Source organism: Bidens hawaiensis, unplaced genomic scaffold (genome assembly GCF_021521415.1).
Source record: "Bidens hawaiensis isolate Kalapana, Puna unplaced genomic scaffold, B.hawaiensis_p1.1 tig00008283_1, whole genome shotgun sequence".
Classification (NCBI taxonomy): Eukaryota; Viridiplantae; Streptophyta; class Magnoliopsida; order Asterales; family Asteraceae; genus Bidens; species Bidens hawaiensis.
The window spans coordinates 268,991-289,414 of record NW_027491589.1 but is presented as its reverse complement, the minus strand read 5'-3'; the positions used below and the strand labels follow the sequence as shown (position 1 = coordinate 289,414).

The 20,424-nt window shown below is 39.5% G+C and overlaps 1 protein-coding gene across 1 annotated transcript in view; it reads left to right on the top strand.

Annotated features, from left to right (window-relative positions):
- LOC143637445 (uncharacterized) overlaps positions 1–20,424 on the top strand; it is a 123,284-nt gene that overhangs the window by 28,414 nt on the left and 74,446 nt on the right. The window lies entirely within an intron of this gene.

The following is a 20,424-nucleotide window of genomic DNA, read 5'->3' as shown; positions in this document are numbered from 1 at the left end:
TGTCACAGCTGATTAATTATGTACCTCAATCGAACTTAAATAAGAGCTTTGTGAGTTGAGAACTTCGAATCGGATGATAACAATGGTGGTTGCGAGTTTAGAACAGAAATCAGGTTGCGTGTTAGCATGAAAAGGAAAAAAAGCAGTGGTGGGCTCTTAGAAAACTTGATTTTTTTTAATAAAAGTCAAAATTTTGTTAATACTAAGTTGGACCGCCTAGGCCGAGTAGAGCCGCCTAGGTCCGAGTTGGACCGCCTAGGACCGATTCGGACCGCCTAGGACCGAGTCGGACCGCCTAGGTCCGATTCCGAGTTTTTTGACCTTGGAGAAGAAAAGCGGTGCAGTGAAGTGTCGAGGAGCTCCTAGGCGCCGAGTACTCGGCCGCCTAGGCCGAGTTTTACAACATTGCTTACTTCACAAGAATTTATAATTCAAATCCTTTAAGATTTTCTTCTAAACTTTCAGTATCAACTGAATAACAATACTTATTAGACGCATATCAATTTTATTTTTGTATTACCAGATTATTTAGGTATCGGAAAGTCATTAATTCCACCATTGGAGAATGTGTCTCCTCATAATTAATCATGAGTCTTTGCAAAATCCTTGTGCTACCAATTTTGTCTTATATCACTTTATTGAATTTTCATAATTCACATGAAAGACCCGTTTATATCTAACACATTTTACAACTTTAGTTGTACTGACTGTTGGCCCAAAAAACTTTCCGTTATTTAGAGAATTCAACTCTACCCTATTTCATCTTTCTTCTTTGGCCAATCATTTTTCATAGGCAGATCTTATATCTTGATCCTCATCATTTTCAAGCGTTATATTATATACAAAATTATAATAACATCGTCTTTATTTCGATTCCATATATCTTGTAGACATGATAAAATATAATTTACTGAGAGCTCTTTATTTCAGGTACCTGAGGTTCTTCAATAACCATCATAGCTAACGTCTTTCAAGAGACCTTTTTATTATACCTCGACTTGACCATCTTTTTTACTTGCTCCAATTTTCGAGAAATCATTATTTTTGGAATCGACTAGTCTACCATGCTTTAGGCGTGCTTTAGACTCACGAGTCATTACCAATGTATGGTTGTCCTTCCAGGACGCTTATATTAATTGGAGCATAAGCAGTTGATTTATGTGTCTTAGTCACTCTTCATCGGTCAGTGCACGCGTCTGGTAATTGATTCATTAATTTTTTATACATGAATTATCCTTTGAACTTTTAGTTCATATAATTTAGTTTGAGGATCAATGATAATTCATTCCAACTTAATTCGTTTTCCAACTGCTTTATATCTCTCCCTCTAATGTTGGGAATGTTGATTCACTAAAGTGAAAACTAATGAACCATAAATAAATATCTCATTAATTACTCTAAGTATATAATCATAGATAATATTTAATACCGACATAAATTCTCAACTTCCTTTGTGGCATCATCTTTGTGTCTTGTGGTGGATTAATTTTAGTATATAACACACATGGAATATTAGATGAGAAATACTTGGTTACTGATCAAAAACCAATTACAATAGGGAGGAAACATGCTGCCTTGATATGAATTAGTTTCTAAGACATGTAAAATAATATGTACTCAAATACAAACATGAACATTTGCTCTAGTGATAATTGTCTTTGCAACCAATTATAAACGTTGAGTAATCGTCTTTAACAAAAACGATCATTATTAACTTGGCAATAAAATTCATTATTATAACCGAATGTAAATATCCCAATCTTGAATAATATGTTTGTTATCTTATAGCTAAGCCATAGATCATGCAAACATCAAGTTGCAATCTTGATAACCATTTAAACGATGCATCGATTTTAAAAATACTAAATGGTATCATATTAGATTCCAGGATATTTAGGGATTCACACCCCATTATAGTTAATAAATAAGTAATTTTCATTGAGAACAAACTTTGCATGTTTAATCATCATGAAGATCTCATGGTTTTTCAATATATTTTACATTATTGACTCGGTGTGGTCTTAACCGGTCATGCCATTAGATAATCATGATCTATAAACTTCAGGTTTATGATCGTATATGTATTATGATTTCTTAATGCATGACTATATTTTTGAGAGAACATTCAATTATCTTTTGAAGCGGTCACATGATTCCACTTTTGTATTCTCATATTTTGTTCTCATATATGATCAATCCCTTTGTCACTTTTAGTTGTCGATATCATTATAAGCATGCCATCATTATAATTTTGATGATTGATCTCATTATTAATATAATCATCGTTTCAATTTTCTGCATTATGTTCATGACTACAATGATCAATACATTGTCATATTAACTTCTGGAATGGTATAAAAACCAAACCATTACATGGTTTATTCATAATCACTTCAAACATTTCATGAACTTTAATGATATGCTACTTCAGGAGCATATTTGAGGTTTGACAAATGAAAAATGGTCTCGTCCAATTTTTCCTCATAATTAATCTTCTCTTTATATAATAAATATTGAGAAGTAATTACATGAATGAGTCATGTAAGTTTTATCATACTAATCTATAATATATATAAACGAATACATAAAAATCCTACGTGTCGCGATGTGGTCGCTCACCCTTTTTTTTGGAGTCACCAAATTTGCTTGATTTTTAAATGGAGGCTTCTCATGCATTTGACCCGAATTCATGGGTATGGGTCTTACCAAACCCAGATATTCCTTAAACGGGTTATAACATCTCATTAAACAAAAAATTATTCTCAACAAATTATTGATGTAAAAATCCTATAAAATAGGATATAGTAAAAATTAAGATCTTATTTATTTTACAAAAGATATATATATTATTTAAATTGAAAAACCAATTTGATAGTAAAAAAAATAAACGAGTCTTGGGTCTCATCAAACCATAAGTATATCATTAACTTTCATATATATTATTTATCATTAAAAAACCAATTTTATAGCAAAAAAAATAAACAGAGTTATAACATCTCATTTATTTGTGAAACAATTTATCATCAAACCATAAGTATATTATTAACTTTCATACAATAAAAAATATATAAATTCTAAAAATAAATAAATATTAGAACAAAAAATATAAAACAACCCCCGTAATACGGGGGATAAAAACTAGTATTTTATAACCGTTAATAATTAGATTTAGGGAGAATGACAATGCAAATGCAAGTGTCATATTACTCTATATAAACATCTTCTACTATAACTCAAAATGATTATTATGCTTTATGGTAGTGGAAATAACCAACAACGTTGGTTTAACTGTTCCATTCAGGACTGCCTATATAAAAGAATGATAACATATACAAATTTCACACATTAAAAATAAATAATATATGATGTTATAACATGTCTTCATATAAAACAAGTTTTAAAAACAGTATGAAAGAAGATGTTCTTTGATTCATCTACTATACACAAATAAATAGTTTATACATTATTTAAACTTTATATTTTGCTAATGTATAACCAATGGAATATATCTACTCAACTTTATTCGGCTCAAATAATAACAATAACAACTAAATAATCACGTAGACAAATTTTATATTCACGTACGTGTAATTCAATAAACTGGAAAGTAAGTGAATAAACATTTTTGGTTTGATTTTTGTTAAGTTTGTTTTCTTTGTTGGTTTTCAATTTCTTTTACTTTATTTAAAAGTAACAAGGTAGCGATATTCGTGTAACTTATTATTCAAATCACTATTTTGTTGATTATTTAAGCATTCATACAAAAGATATGCAAATACTTGCTAATTCTTTAAATATAAATCATCATATCCCAAATATTTTCTAATTCTTTTAATGTTATATTAATCAGACATATTAATAGCATCACACATAAAATAAGGTAAATACAATAATTCAATCAATATTATTTAAGAATGAACAATGAGCACATATTTTCCTTTTTTTCTTTGCTTTTATTAGAAAAACAAAAATTAATACGAAAAATATCAATATTATTTTACAATATACATTACCAAAGATACACAATACCATTGTAATAACTATCATATTTATACCATAATTATGGTACATCTTTTAGAATACCAATACTAACTCAAAATACCATTAAAATAAACATATTAGAGCATTCTCATTCAATTCATTAATTTTTTTAAGAGAAGTTTTCATAATTTAAAGAGTGATTTAGGGTGTTGTGAGTGGAGAAGAGAGGAAATGCAATGATTTTTTTTTTTTGTATATTTCCTATAATTTTTTTTAATATTTATTGAAAATGGTTGTGAGTAAATGAGAGAGAAAATATATTGATAAATGTATAAAAAATTATTTAATTAATAATTATAAAGAAAATGTAATGATTTTTAGTGTAATTTTAGATTTTAAGATAGAGATTGGATGTGAATGCTCTTAGAGGTTGGATTCCTCCCTCGAGCATTTAGTTTTAGTACTACAAGGTGATGATGGGAGACTAAATGAGTAGATGACGCTCATTAGTTGGATCCTTAAACTGAACGAGTTTTATCTCTGAAGGCACGAAAGCGATTGTTCACTGGCGTTGCCCTTAGGTGAGGGTTTGTTCCCGGATCGAAAGCTAAGTGTATCCCGATATAGTGAATTTAGCCAGTAGCCCATTTTGAGGATTCGTTGGCCGTTCAATAAAACATCTCAGAGAGTGTTTGGCAGCCTCTTCATCAGTAAGTGCTAAGTACGTTGATATGATGGTGATGGAGGAGATGATGTGTAAGTGAAATGCTGAGGGTTATGAACGCATGTGAATGGACAAATGGGTAAAATTTTCATTCAACATCCTTTTAAAGCTTAATGGGTAAAAGATTTGTTAACTGATTCAGAGGTTCCATTCTAGTTTGTAGGGTTATTTTAAATTGGCCTTAGCTGCAAGGGGGTTTGGGGATCGCTAACTTGAACGGTTACAGATGCCGAATTGCTCGGGATTCCATTGATCATATTTTTATTGATTGTTGTGTGCGTGCTGTAATGCGTGTGTGGGTTAAGTTAGTTGTCCTTTTAACCTGAATTCCACTGATGTTGAAATACCTTGACGACAACTAGGATCGAAGAATTGAAAAAACAATCAACGTGCCACTTTGGAGATTATGGATTGGTGGAAACGATTGGAGTATAATGGGAAGTCGAGTTCTATTGTTAGGATGGTCGAGACCATTAAATATGAATCCTTTTTATGTTTAAAAGTTTATATTTAAATTAACTTCCTTGATTGGATAGAGGGTTTGAATTTGATGTTGGAAACTTGCTGTAATTTGTTTTTGTTGGTTGTTTTCTTGTTTTTTGCTAGCTTCTGTATTTATATTTGAAAGTTGTTTTGTTTATAGAAAACTAAGTTCTTTAATCCTTTATATTTGACTTGAAGTTGTTAATTCTAGACGTGAATAATCGAATTGTGGATGGATCATTGATTCTACTGGTGACCCGTTCTCAATAATCCAAAAGATACGATAACTGTTCTCATTTATTTTTCTTGATTGCTTTGATTATATAAGTCTACAAAGCTTGGACAAATGTACCAATCAAATTTGACTCAAGTATTTAAATGAATATTATACTTGTGAACTTAATTACGTGGGACCACTTTGTTCAAGTTGATCTAAATACATATATTCTCCTTTTCACTCTTAACAAATGAAGGATAGAGAAAAATTTTTAAGAAAACTTTTTAGTAGTCAATAGTTCAATACATTCTTATGGTGAGATAAGTATGTTATCGTTTATTCGTTTACTTTTACAAGCGTGTTCGCTACTTTGCGTAATGGATAAAATGTTTTAAAAGTTATAAATTTATGTTTATTTAAAAGAAATATATTTCTATACAAATTATAAAAGATGTTTAGAAGATAGGATGGGTAAACATATGGAAATTGGAAACATACACGGATGCGTGAAAACAAATAATGATATGTTATAAGAACAAATCGAGTAAAAGTTCGCTATGCTACATACGTAAACATGATGCATGTAGATTAATGGAACTTTTAGTCATAAAATATAAAATCATCTAGTGAACCGTATTAATTTATAAAATTAAAAAAACATAGAAAGCTTGTCTTGTAGGATTCTGGTTTGGAGGTAAAAGGTTTTTTTAGGGATTTCTTTCAGCAAAGGTCCTAGATTCGAATCTTTAAAGTGGCAAAATTAATAATGAACGGCTGAAATTTCGTCTTAAAGCTCGAACTATGGTATTGATGATTGGTAAGTTTAATGGTTTACCGCATAGTCAAAACACCGTTAAATTAAGTTGTATTGGATTCTTAGTAAGAAACAAATATAATAATTATGAAATGCAAGATTGAGCTTTAAGATAATAGATCCGACATAACATGTTACTCCTTTTTATTAATGATTCACATATAATTGTTAAATTATGATGAATTTTAATCGATTTAATATTATATATACATTCTGCTTTTAAATAACAAGAGTACCAAATAATTTTTATTTGTTACATTGATTTGTTTATGCCATTTTCAATGTGATACAGTGGTAAGAAGTTTGGAATTTTTTAATGGAGACCTAAGTTTAAACTCTACTAAAAATACTTTGGACGGGACATGGGTGCCTTAATGAAGGAAGACTGTGATATTTGTGATCTCCAATTCGATCCTGAGTGCATCTGGGTTTTACCATCAGTGGGCATTCGGGCGGGTCGGTTTCCTCCGGAACTGAAGATAACTTGGAGGCACTTAAGGGCTCCGTGCGACTGAGTTGGGCCAGCTAACAGTGGCCTTTTGTCATTGGGTCATCTCGTACGGAGTACGTAGACAATTTTGTTTACTGACCGTAAAAAAGCATAGATTTGTTTATTGTTTGATAACATTAAATGCAACATATTATTATGTTTGATTAATATTAACTTATTATTGATAATTACATTTACAATGACATTTATTCGTTTAAATATTGTATATACCTTCGAACTTTTTTACGAACTTTTTTACGAATCGGTTTAGTGAAAAAAGTCAATTCGTATTTAAATCCACGAGTTTATATATGATTTTAGTTTCGGTAATATTCTTTTGTGTGAATAACAGGTCAATGTAGATCAAGAAAAAACATATAAGTAGTCCGCTCCAATCTTTCTTTAAATGCCAGAATATGTGCGCTTGCACACTAAAAATCGATTTAGAATTTATACAAATAAAATTGACATAAGAATAGTTACAAAATTATATTCAATGTTTGAATCCGTCCAACCCGTTAAACCAGGAACTGTTGAGATAGTTGGTTTGATTATGAGTTAATAGATTGAGCACTCGTTTGCCTCATCCGTCAAAGTTGGGGAAACCACCAATGTTTGCCTCATCATGTGCTATTCCAAGCATTTTTTTTAGATTGTGTTGACGAGTTAAATTGTTTAACCGCTTGTCCGATATTGTATATTTTTGCCCTAAAAGACATGGATTAAAAGTAAAGATAAACAAAAGGTTCATACACGAAACATAAAAATAAACAAAAAGGAACTTTTTATGCTAGAAAAGGATATTCCGATTATTACTTGCACCTAAAATCAACCCAAAATGATTACTGCCTTTTTGGCTTTTCCAAATGTGAAAACTACTTTATAGTTTTAAAAAAGGAGCCCATTTATGTAATGGAAATAAAATAATAATTTATTATTATTATTATTATTATAAAATAAAATAAAATAAATCATCTTGAAAACGAAGGTGTTGACTGAACAACATTGTGGTTTCACATCATAAAACATGTTTGAAAGATTGTAAAATACGTGCAACTATGCAAGACGTGCTTTGGTATATTCTCTTAACCCCCAAATCATTTATAGTTCTTTCTTGGACTCATTGCTATGGGGCGGGGTGGGCTGAGGTGGCAAGGGGCAATGGGCGGGGAACACTGTCGTGGGGCGCGGTTTTTCCTTGGGCGCCGTGGATTCCAGCATTCAAAAGGCCGGCGCGCTTGGTGTGGTTTTGGGGGGTCCCCCCCCCCAACGTTCATTTTGAACGGCTAGTTTTTTTTTTGTTTAAAAAAACTAATTATTTTATTTATAAATACTAACTCATTTTATCATTCTATACACAAACAAATACCAAATACTATCAAATTTCAAAACAAAAAACTCTCAACTCTCTATCATGAATAATTTCTCAAATTTCACCGGCTCGAGCTCAAACCCGAACCCAAACCAGACCCGAACACCAACCCAAACCCGTGAGATCCGTCTCAAAGGTGGTGGGCTAGTTTACTCGCAAACAATGACCCTACCAACCCTTACTTTGCCAACCAGAATGTACCCGCAATGCCTCCAAACGATATGTTTTATCGAATGCCAATGCCGTTTATGTCTCCGCCACCCCAAACCCAAACACCCCAAACACCTCAAACCCAAACACCCGAAACCCAAGTTGTGGAAACCCAAATTCCCGAAACCCAAGTCGACGGACCCCAAGTTCGTTGCAAGCGAAGCCATAAAAAGAATGTTGTTGCCGATCAAACACCAACAGAATTGTACGACAGGAAGAAGTGGGAAGACAGTTAGGAAGCGGCGTTGGCGCAAGCGTAGATCGACTCATCCGGAGACTCGGTGTTAGGTGACGGTAAACGCACCGCGATTTTTTGGAGAGAAATACGTGGTAAATTTTTTGAGATAATGGGTCGAGGTCGCTACCGCGGGGATGATTCCGTCTCCAACAAATGGAAGGCAATGGTTTTAAAAATGAACCACTTCTCCACAATTCACACTCGCCTTAAGAACAACAAAGGAAGCGGCATGAACGACGCCGACCTTCATAAGGATATGTTGAAACAATACAATCGCCTTCATGGTAACGAATTCAGCATGGGTATATTTGAAATTTGGAAGAAATGCACGAGCTCGCCAAAGTGGCATCTGATCCCGACATCTTCACCGCGACCGTCCAAACGGTCAAAAACAACGTCTACTTCGGCTGATCAATCGCCGTCTCAAGCCGCGTCGGATGCTCGTTCTCAATTTAACTTAAACGAGATTGATCCCGATTTTCAATTTGATGAACCGGATGAGTTGCTACGTCCGGTAGGAAGGGAAAGGGCCAAGGCGGCGGCTAGAGGTGGGGGGTCTTCGTCTAGAACGACATCCTCGATGAGTTCCGACGTGAGCGCGCGGTTTGACAACTTGGAGCTTGCACTTAAAGAGTTTCGCGAGGAAAAAAACACTCGAAAGAGGAACTCAAGATAATACACGAAGAAAGAAAAGCGATGCATGCGAAATACAAAAGCCATGCATGAAGAAAGAAAGAAGGCTAAATCGAACGGCAACGAGAGAAGGACTTCAAGCTCCTCGCAAAGGATCTCTCGCATCTAGATTCGGCCAAACGAGGACTTGGACGCCGAAAATTAGTTATATTTTTTTTTCTATTCGTATGTTTTTTTTTATGTATTTTAGTTCAATTAAGTTTGATTTTTATTATTTAGTTTGTTATATTAAGTTTGTTAGTTTTATTAAAGTAAAAAAGAAAAAAATAATTAAGGGGCTTCGAAGACCCGTACCATTGAGGGGCATTTTTGGGGTGGGGCTTTGAAGCCCCCAGTGCACACGTGGTGCTGACATGGCACTGGGAAAGGACTTCGAAGCCCCTCACCATAGTGACCAGTCTTAAGAATTTTGATAATAATCTTGGAAAACAACTTAAAGAAATATTAACAAATATCCATATATCGGAAAACCACCCATTTTTTCTTATAGTTTGACTTCAAAATATTAATGGTAACGTAGTTGTTACATACGTATAATAAGTTAATTATATAAAATGACATGCATAAGTAACAGTCGATTTATATTAGGGGGGAGGGGTGGTTATCACTCATCACACATTCCACCAAATCAAATGGTGTCATATCACCAACCCCAAATTCATTACATGTGATGGTTTTTTACTAAGGGTGGTGGTGTGGTGTGGTGGTATGTAATGGAATTTTTTTGTTTTTGTATTTTTTTTGCAAGATTAAATGTTACAAAGATAAATAAATAAATAAAAACCGACAAAAAAATAGTTGATATAGGCCTCGTCACGTTTCCGCCAACTTAGCCGACTTTTATAGCATTCAAAAGTTCAAGGTTTAATTCGTAAATTATTCTAAATTCTGTTTAAAAGATATGTGAAAGTTAAGGGGTTAAATGTGTAAACTGTATTTAAAATATAATAATAATAACACTAACAAAACAAACGCAGTAGCATCACTCATCTTCCCTGTTATTTTTCCGGTGACCCACTTCCGGCGATCCATCACTTCCGGCGACGGCTCCCCCGCAATGGTCATAACCACCCCCTCCCAACGGATAGATTTATTGGTTTCCACCCCATCTCACGCGTGACACCCATCACGCAAATTCCATTTTTTCCGCGTGAAAAAGGGGCGGCGGCGGTGTGGAGAGGCTCACCACGCGTGATGGGAGCTCCATCACGCGGTGCCCCGTCCCCCCTTAGCATTTTGAAAGAAAAGGGGGGTGGGGTAAACCGAGTTATCAATATGTTCCATTGAAAAATAAAGAAAGAACGAAGTTAAAAAAGATACTCAAATGGTCCACTTTTTTTTATTAAAAGGAAATTAATAATAACGTACCAAAAACGTCTTAGTTTTTTTTTTTAACAGCTAATTTCTTTTTCTTTGTACACTATGGGTATTGAACCCATGACCTCCATTTCACACCCATACCACCTTACCACCCCATCAAAATGAGAATGGCCAAAATCATCTTAGTTTAATCAATGATAACTACACTTACAAATAATTTAGATTTATAATAAAATCATAAAATAATAATCAATATCGAGTCACTAAAATTACTTATACTTTTACAATTATGAAAATCACTCAATTTTTGTTTCTTATTCCATTGTTCTGAAATTTTACTATGAATATTATTTGTATAAATTGACTTGGATGAAAAATATACGAAACTTAATTACTATTTAGTGATATAAATTAGATGGACCAATCATAAGTTTTTTTTACTAAACTTTTCTGAAGAAACACTAAATGACCCCGGCAGATTACGGATAATCTTAGGGTTAAGTAGATGTTTTCAACGAGGGTTAGGTCCGGCAAAGATGGTTATTCTTCTTGACCTGCAAAACAGACACCGTGAGCTCGTCACTGAGATGGGGGGGGTTCCTCTTTGTGACCACCCTCCGGCGTGAGAATCAGACTAGATTGTCTGAATATAAGTGTATATTGAGAGAAATAGCTAGAGAGAAGATAAGATAATATCCGATCATGATACCGTTCCAAGGTGTTGGAGTATTTATAGCCGAAGGTAGGTTTCCAAGCAGGTACGGCCAGCTGTATAATATTCCTTTTCCACCAACTACGGGCTATGTTCGTGCCACGATGGGAGTTGGTGGGTAGGCAGCGGCTGATAGTGACATTTTGTACTGGAGCGTGCTCCTCCTGGTACTATTGTCTGTGAGCTGTCACCCTGTGATTGGTTCATGGGTCGCTTTAGTCAAATCTTGTCTATTTGTCCATATCCTGGTAGGTATAGTACAAAAGATCTTCTGGAAGCGTACGGGCTGGCTCTTTTGGGCGGGAATATTCCCGCCTTGCTCATTCCTTCAGGTGACATTACTGAAGTATTGAGTTAGTGCCTTGTGCGTGTAGCTTTACTGTTAGTGCGGGTAGCCTTCCCTCATGGCTTGTATCCGCAGCTGCGGGAACAGGCGGGGTACTGTACCACTGGGAGGCTTTCCTGCGGGAACAACTGGCTTACTGCGTGTAAGGTCTTCATCTCTCTGAGCATGGTGGGTCCTGCGGAACCAGTTGATCTTTGCGCAGACGTACCTCTAAGGTGTGTTGCGGGTACAACTGGGCTTTGCGGGGACCTACCTCATCAAGTCCCCCCAGTCCATTGTTCTTCTCATGAATTGTTAATAAGTGAGGTGAACTTTTGGACTTTAAGCAAGGGGTTTTAAAGAGGGGTTTTTGTTTTGTAAGGTTTTCCTTGGGGATTCTTCCCGCAGTTTTCCTAATTTCTCTTGCAGAAATTCCCGACTTTTCTGCCTGATCTTTGGTTATGATGCGGGTAGGTGTTTAACCTCTTCGCAAGTCGGGAGCGTTGAGTTTCACTTGTATAGATTCTTCACGAGGTTTTGGTAGTTTTGGACATAGTGATCAGTTATGTTAAACCACCAATTCCACCTTGAAGCTTCAAACAATCTAGTTCTCAACGTTCCCGCCATGCGGAGGTGTTATTTCTCTTTCCGCAAGCATGGCCCATAAGATCCTTCTTGGGTTCAATTCCCTGCAAGTGCTGAGTATGTGAAGGGTTTCGCCTTGACACTCTACCCGCACTTGTCTTACGGTTCCTTGTTTTCCCAGGTATCTTGGCTTCAATTCCCTACAAGTGCTAAGTATGTGAAGGGTTTCACCTTGACACTGTACCCGCACTTGTCTTATGGTTTCTTGTTCTCCAAGGTAAGGGGGTATATTCCCTCTTATTTTTGAATCTTTTTGAATCTTTCTGAAATTTGAAGAGTTGGTGAAAGGATAAGGACAGTCCAAACGGCTGAAGGGACGTTGGCGTCTTCTGACGGCTTCAGGACGAGCAGGAAGTTATGACGACGTGATAGCATGTGGTCAATCATGACGCTTTTTCAGGCGCGTGGGCGCGAGTTTCACTTCACGCGCCATTCTGACACATGTTGCCAGCTTGCTTTATCCACGTGTCGCCGTTTCATTGCACCTGCGCTCTCTCTCTCCTCCGCATTAAATTCATCGCATTCATTGCGATGAGTATATAAGGGGGTAGAGGGTGCATCTCATCCCATACCTTCACTTCACTCTTCTTCTTCTAAGCAATTTCCGGCGAATACTCTTAACTTTTTCGTCGAGCATTCTCCTGAAATCGCTCTCTTTAACATCTAAAAAATGTCGTCTACACATGATCCCGAGGTTAACGTCGAGGAGTCCGATGTATACCTCGAGAACCCGACGTCCACGTTTGATAAGGACGATAAGAGTACTGCTGGCGAGTGCCAGTGTACTCTTTCTGTCGATTTATACCACTATATCGTCAAGAAGTTCATGCTCGATCCTTACAAGCCTGAGTTTCCGGAGCCCCACCAGACGGTGTATGATGCCCCTAAGAGCAAGAGAGGGGCTTACGCCTCGTTCTTCATATATGGGAATCTCAGATTCCCATTAACGAAGTTCGTATACCGTGTTTTGGAGAAACACGGTGTACACTTGACGGAGGTGCACCCGATGGCGATTGCTAAGGTTCACCATTTTGAATGGGTGTGCTGCATTCTGGGCATCGAGCCCCGCGTCGACCGCCTGATGACCTTCTACTCCTGGAGGTGCATCCAGGGTTGGTATACCCTGGTCACTCGGATCAAGGGGTTGAAGATCTGCGCTACCGAGCGCAGTCTTCGGTCTTGGAAGCGGGAGTTTTTCTACATCTCCTCTCGCGTCGTCCCCATCGCGATGACGTTCAAGAACGGGAGGACGCTTCCTAACCTTCACGCCTCCAATTACCAGGAGGCGGAATGGTTCGCCAAGATCTCCCAGATCCAGACTCCGGTTTATCGTTTCGCGGAGTCTGGGATGGTGCTCAGGATGAGCCGCGTGTGGAAGGATCCTGGGTCTGGGACGCCGCAAATACCCATCGTTCTTCAATACGGTTTGAGCTCTATTCCTTACGGTATGCTCCATTTTTTGTGTTGGATTAGGGTTTTTCTTCTAACATTGTTATCTTTTTTATTTCAGAGGGGAACGACTTACAATCGCTCCTGCATCCGCGGGAGACTGGTGGTCCCGCACGGTTGGTTACTCGTGATCTCGATGAGAATGAGTTGCCCATTCTGGAGCAAACGGCGGATAGATTCATAGAAGTCTACCCGTTGGGCCACGAAATTTTGAGTGCCACCCGGCCAGGTAAGGAGTTTTTTAATCCTCGTCCTCTTCATGCTCAAACTTATGCCGGAATTCCTCTGATTTTGTCATCTTCTGATGAGGAATCCGCAGATGGGCCTTTCTTTGTGAGGAAGAAGAAGGCTGCTGGCGGGAAGGGCAAGGCGAAGGTTACCTCCGTCGTCGACCTGGGAAATCAGTCTGATTCCGAGACTGAAAGCGAGGAGGCGGCGGGGAACCTTGGTGGTGGCGAGACCATTGCCTCGGAGGTTGAGACGACTGTCACCTCCGAGCAACCAAGCGTTATGACGGTGACTGGCGTGAAGAGGCCAGTTCCATCGGGCTCGTCTCCGCCCGTCAAGTCTTTCAAGATTAAGAAAACCCGTAAGTATATTTTGTGTACCTTTTCCGCATTTCTTTCCGCCACTGTTTTTAATGTTTTGTTCTTTATGCAGGAGTGGACGTATCCGCTTTCCAGAGCGGTGCGGGAGGAAGCAGTTCCGGACCCACGACGATAGGTTTGGTCAACCTATCCGAGGCGATGACCCAGGCGCCTGCGCCTGTTTCCGGTGCTGGTTCAGTTGCTCATACTGTTGAGTCAACTGTTCCGGTTATGACTTCATCTCCGCCGGCTGTCAGTGCTATCTTTACCACATCCTTCACTGGGCCGGGCGGTGACTTTTTCTGCAAGCTCATCCGCAGCGCCGACCATGGTTGTGAGTTCATCTCCAATGAGTTCACCTCCGATGGTCTCTACCACGATGGCTTCTACCATGCCCCCTCCGGCGTCAGCGACTACCTCGTCCATGGCCGGTTCTTCAGGTATGTTCGGGGTTGGGATCTCTAGCCAATCTTTGCCTCCTTCCCATCTCCTTGACCTCTTGGATGGATATCCCTTAGGTTCGGGTGACGGGTTTGGCGGCTACCGGCCTGTTATCGACCCTACAGGTGTGTGGGGTTATTTGGGCCTATTATCCATTTTTGTTATTTTTTTCCTAACTGTTTTTTGTTTTTGCAGTTTCGGATTCCAATGAGGCGTACGCTCCACGGTGGAATATCAGCCGGGTAACGACCCTCCGAACGGCTGCGGACTGTGTCGACTGGGCGCGCCATGCCGCCCCAAGCGGTGCGTTGGGGGAGGCAATGGCCAGCTACCAGGAGGGTAGGCTGTCCAACGAGCTCCGAATCCTCCTTGCCCGGATGCAGCCGCGCGTCGAGCTACTTTGTCGTGAAAACGACAAGTTAAAGACTGCGCGTAGCCTGGAAGTGGCTCAGGCGCGAGCATTGCGGGAGGAGAACAAGAGGCTTGCTGCCACCGCCGCGGAGAAGGAGAAGGCATTCAAGGACCTTGAGGTCGAGATTCAGGCCAGGCATGAGGCCCGTTCCAAGGCTACCCAAGCTGTTAATGAACAGCTTAGGTTATCCAAGGAAACTGCGCGTAATGCGACCGAGAGGGCCACCAAAGCTGAAGCCGTTGCTGAGCCTCTGCGCACTGAGAACGAAGAGCTCAAAGCCAAACTAGAGAAGCTTCAGCAGGCTCATGATGCTTTTGCTTTAGAAGATGCCAAGAAGCTCCAAGAGCTCCTGGATCAGAAGGGTATGCTTGATCGCACTGAGCGCAAGCTCAAGGGCGTTGAAGAGGCTGCTGCTAAGGATGTGTTGCTTGCCAACCTCAACAAGAATGAAGCCGAACGCGCCCGCGATCAAGCTCAAGCTACCCTCCAAGAAGCTCTGATCACTAAGGAATGGCTTCTACGAGAAGCGTTGCCGCAGGTACGCGTAGCTCCATAATTTCTTTACGCTTTTCTTTATATTTAGAAAAGTTTATATATATATATATATATATATATATTTTGTAGGTTGTGCATCGGATTTTCGCGAACACATCTTATGACGATGCCATGAGTGCAGCCCTCAACGCTTCTCATGAGGATGGGGAGAAAGCTGGTTTCCTGCTTGGTCTAGGATTTGCAGAGAAGGGCATCCCACCTTCCAACTTTCCTTTACACGATGTAGACACTGAAACTGCCTACGACCAAGCTGTGAACCAGTATGCTGCCTTCCCGCATCCGGTTGTGGAGAAGGTGAACGAAATTGCAGCTGCTGATGACGGGCTAGCTGTTCTCAAGGCTTTCCTCGAACCGCCGCAGACAACTGATGGTGCAGGTTCGAGTGGGTTTGGAGGGAGTGGTCCTGAAGCTTGAACCTTGAGATCCCTTCCAACCGTTAGGATAGATTTGTATTTTTGTAGGCGGGTAGATACCTAGCCATTCTTGTAATGTTTGAATTTTTATTGTGAATATAAATATTTTGTTAACGCCTTGCCATGATTTGCTCATGCATATTTTAGTTTAACTTAGTTGCTTTCTAAGTGTTTCGAATAAGTTAACATTTCGACGCGTGATTGATAATAGGTTAATGTTCAATTTCCTCTATCATGATTGTGCGGGTAGGACCGTCACTTTCACTTAGTAGGATGACCAAACTTCACCTATATCTGACCTGCGTGAAGGTTTACCTCATCTTTTCTTTAGAAATTTCTAAGTGTTCTGAATAAGTTAACCTTTCGACGCGTGATTGATAATAGGTTAATGTTCAATTTCCTCTATCATGATTGTGCGGGTAGGACCGTCACTTTCACTTAGTAGGATGACCAAACTTCACCTATATCTGACCTGCGTGAAGGTTTTCCTCATTTTTTTTTAAAATTTTCTACCGTTTGTGTTTATGCGGGTTTTGCCGCTTTCCACACGCAACGACTTACTTCCTCCCTCACTTATTTATGCGGTGAATACCGGCATCAGTGTGGTCAGTTCATAAGTATAAAGGTAAGGCTATCAACATCAATGTGATAAGGAGAATCATTTCCATTAGAAGTGGCTCTAGGCCTTTTCTTTACAAGTTTGGAATTGATCTACATGTAGCATCTGCGTAATTGAGCTCCATTCCAAGTTCTTGAGATGGCGGTGCCATCGAGCCTTTCGGGCCGGTATGCGCCTGGTTCGGAACCTCGTTGTTACGCAGTATGTAGTCTCCGACATTGAAGTTGCAGTTTCACCCATGTTTTCCCCAACTGGGGTTCTACACGCGTTAGCCTGCTCAACATCCATTACGCCACGAGGTGTGTGAGTTTCCCATCTCTGACGAATGCTTCGACGACGTCCTTCAAGGATATGCATTCCTCCGTGGTGTGGCCTTTTGTCCCGTGGAAGTCACAGGATTTGCTTTGATCAGCGTTTAGACGCTGTCGGATTATTGGAGCCTCTGGCCATGGGAGCCTTTCGGTGGCAAATATCTCGGTGACGCTTTTGGTGAGTGGCGTCCATCTGGGATTCCGGTTCGACTGCATGTTGTCCCTTCCGCCTAACCGAGGGTGAGAGCCGGATGAGGTGTCAAAGTTTACCCTTGACTGCCAAATACCAAGCTTCCTCTTTTTGTTTTGTCGGGCGGTAAGGACGTTATTTTCTCTTGTAATCTGGGTGTAGAGGTTTGTGCTCTGGGGAAGATCTCTACCCAGTTGCTTCTCCGTTTCCGAAAAGCGTTTAGCTGCCGTCATGATGGCATCCCACGTGGATGGCATGCCGTCTTTACCCGTCAACGTGCGGATGAGCTCTGGGTCTTCAGCGCCCTGGATGAAAGCAGCGCGAACAAGATCTTCGCTAATAGTGCCCAGACTTAGCTTCTTTGAGTTGAAGCGCGTGATGAAGTCTAGCAAAGACTCATCTTCCTCTCGGATGCAGTTGAGGATCGTCCATTGCTCTTCAGTATATTTTCTTTATTGACTGAAGTGCTGGCTGAACTTGTGCTGGAAGTCTGCCCAATCGTAGATGTGGTGGACCGGTAGACGATCAAACCACGCTCTGGCTGCCCCGACGAGCGTCATTTGGAACATGTAACACCATGTGGGTTCCGTCCAATTACTGACGGTTGCCCCCGCTATGAATCTGTTCAAGTGATCGTCCGGGTCAGATACGCCATCGTAAGTGCCTATGTTGGACATCTGTTTGGCACTCTTTGAAGCGATTGCTTCCGCAATGTCTCTTGCAAACTTGGACGTTCCCGCGTTTGCAACAGTCGGTCTGAAAGTTTTGGAGAAGTCGCGTGGGTTTCCCCCCGCGCTCTTTGGCTTGAAAGTTTCTCCAAAACTTCTTTTCGAGCGGAAGTCTGCTTCTTTACGCTTCCCTTTCGCCTTATGACGAGGGTTTGCGTCACTGTCAGATTCTTCCCACTCATCATCCGAATACTCGCAATCATTGCTCATGTTGAGCTGTTGTCGAGTGCTTCCGAATTCGTCATTAGCCTGTTGGAGTGAGCGTAAACGTTCATCCAACTCAGCTTGGAATTCTTTCTGACGTGCTTCCGCCCAAGCTTTAACTTGATCAAGTGTTTGGCGGGGAAGCCTCGTATGTTGCTTCTCTACCTGGGTATCAGTGAATCCTAGGGGAGGGTTGTTTACTGCACTTGCCCCGGCTTGGGTAACCGGGGTAGTGTTCGTAAAAATTGTGTATTCACCGGTGTTCCCCCCAGTAGCTGGGGTTGTGGTTATCGGAGTTTCTTTGTCACTTGGTGGCCTTGGCATCGGAGTAACCTTAACCATCTTTCCAGAAGTTTTGAAAAAACTGAAAAAGAATTAGTTCTAGCTTAATGCACGGATGACGCCAATGAAGAAACACTAAGTGACCCCGGCAGATTACGGATAATCTTAGGGTTAAGTAGATGTTTCCCACGAGGGTTAGGTCCGGCAAAGATGGTTATTATTCTTGACCTGCAAAACAGACACCGTGAGCTTGTCACTGAGAAGGGGGGAGGGGGTTCCTCCTTGTGACCACCCTCCGGCGTGAGAATCAGACTAGATTGCTCTGAATATAAGTGTATATTGAGAGAAATAGCTAGAGAGAAGATAAGATAATATCCGATCATGATACCGTTCCAAGGTGTTGGAGTATTTATAGCCGAAGGTAGGTTTCCAAGCAGGTACGGCCAGCTGTAATATATTCCTTTTCCACCAACTACGGGCTATGTTCGTGCCACGATGGGAGTTGGTGGGTAGGCAGCGGCTGATAGTGACATTTTGTACTGGAGCGTGCTCCTCCTGGTACTATTGTCTGTGAGCTGTCACCCTGTGATTGGTTCATGGGTCGCTTTAGTCAGATCTTGTCTATTTGTCCATATCCTGGTAGGTATAGTACAAAAGATCTTCTGGAAGCGTACGGACTGGCTTTTTTGGGCGGGAATATTTCCGCCTTGCTCATTCCTTCAGGTGACATTACTGAAGTATTGAGTTAGTGCCTTATGCGTGTAGCTTTACTGTTAGTGCGGGTAGCCTTCCCTCATGGCTTGTATCCGCAGCTGCGGGAACAGGCGGGGTACTGTACCACTGGGAGGCTTTCCTGCGGGAACAGCTGGCTTACTGCGTGTAAGGTCTTCATCTCTTTGAGCATGGTGGGTCCTGCGGAACCAGTTGATCTTTGCGCAGACGTACCTCTAAGGTATGTTGCGGGTCCAACTGGGCTTTGCGGGGACCTACCTCTTCATTTTCTTTCCTCATAATTATCTCCTACTTCATATTAACTTGGGAAAATCACTATATAAACACTTTATATGATCTCCTCAGGTGTCTTAGAGTTAATTTTTTTAGTATTTATATAATATAAAGCTCTAACAATGGAATTTTGATGAAACAACGAATAACTGATTGTTACTGGGTGAAGTGTTCCTTTTAATTTTCCATACATCTTCTATACATATGAATTTTATTCCATAGTAATAAACTAATTATCCTTTATTTTCTTGAGCATGGTTTCCTAAACAAACTAAATCCTCTTATCAATATTAATTTTGTAATGCAACGTTAGTGTAATTTAGATGGAACGACAGTTTTGTTTTGTTTTTAACTTGTAAAGTTATGTATGACTTGTAAACGTAGAAAACCATTAAAAAAACAAAACTTTGAGCATAATGTTTGTTTGAACAAGTCAATAGTATTATTTTGTTTGGCAACTACATCTTAAGCTAGTCAAAATCGTGACGTTTTTGTGCATCGTTGACCAGGAACTTTGAGCACAAATGTCTCTAGAAGATGAACAATATCGCACATTCAAGCACAAAAGAAATGTAGCATGTTGCTTTTTATTTTTCCACATATATTTGATTATATGTACACATATATTCACAAAAAACCACGCGCACACAATGAAAATTGTATAAAGAATTAAAATCATTGACGTGGCCATCGGTGATTGGTTAAGAGAAAATATTGAAAATTCAACAATGTCATTTTCATATAAGAAAACCGAAAGCAAGCGTTTAAATCACACGCAATGAAAGTCAATGGTAAGTTTTAACTTTAAGCTTATGTTTTTATTTTTTATTTAATGTATAACGACTTGCAAGTCAAAGTGGGTGTTTGGTCCCCTTTAAATAGAAAGAGACTTGCAGGGAATATTTCACCTAAACCTGATATAAAGAAGTTTGTTTAATGCTTTATTAAAATGTCCCCTTCCTTTTTAACAACAAAAGCTACGACATGTCATCTTTTGCTATTGG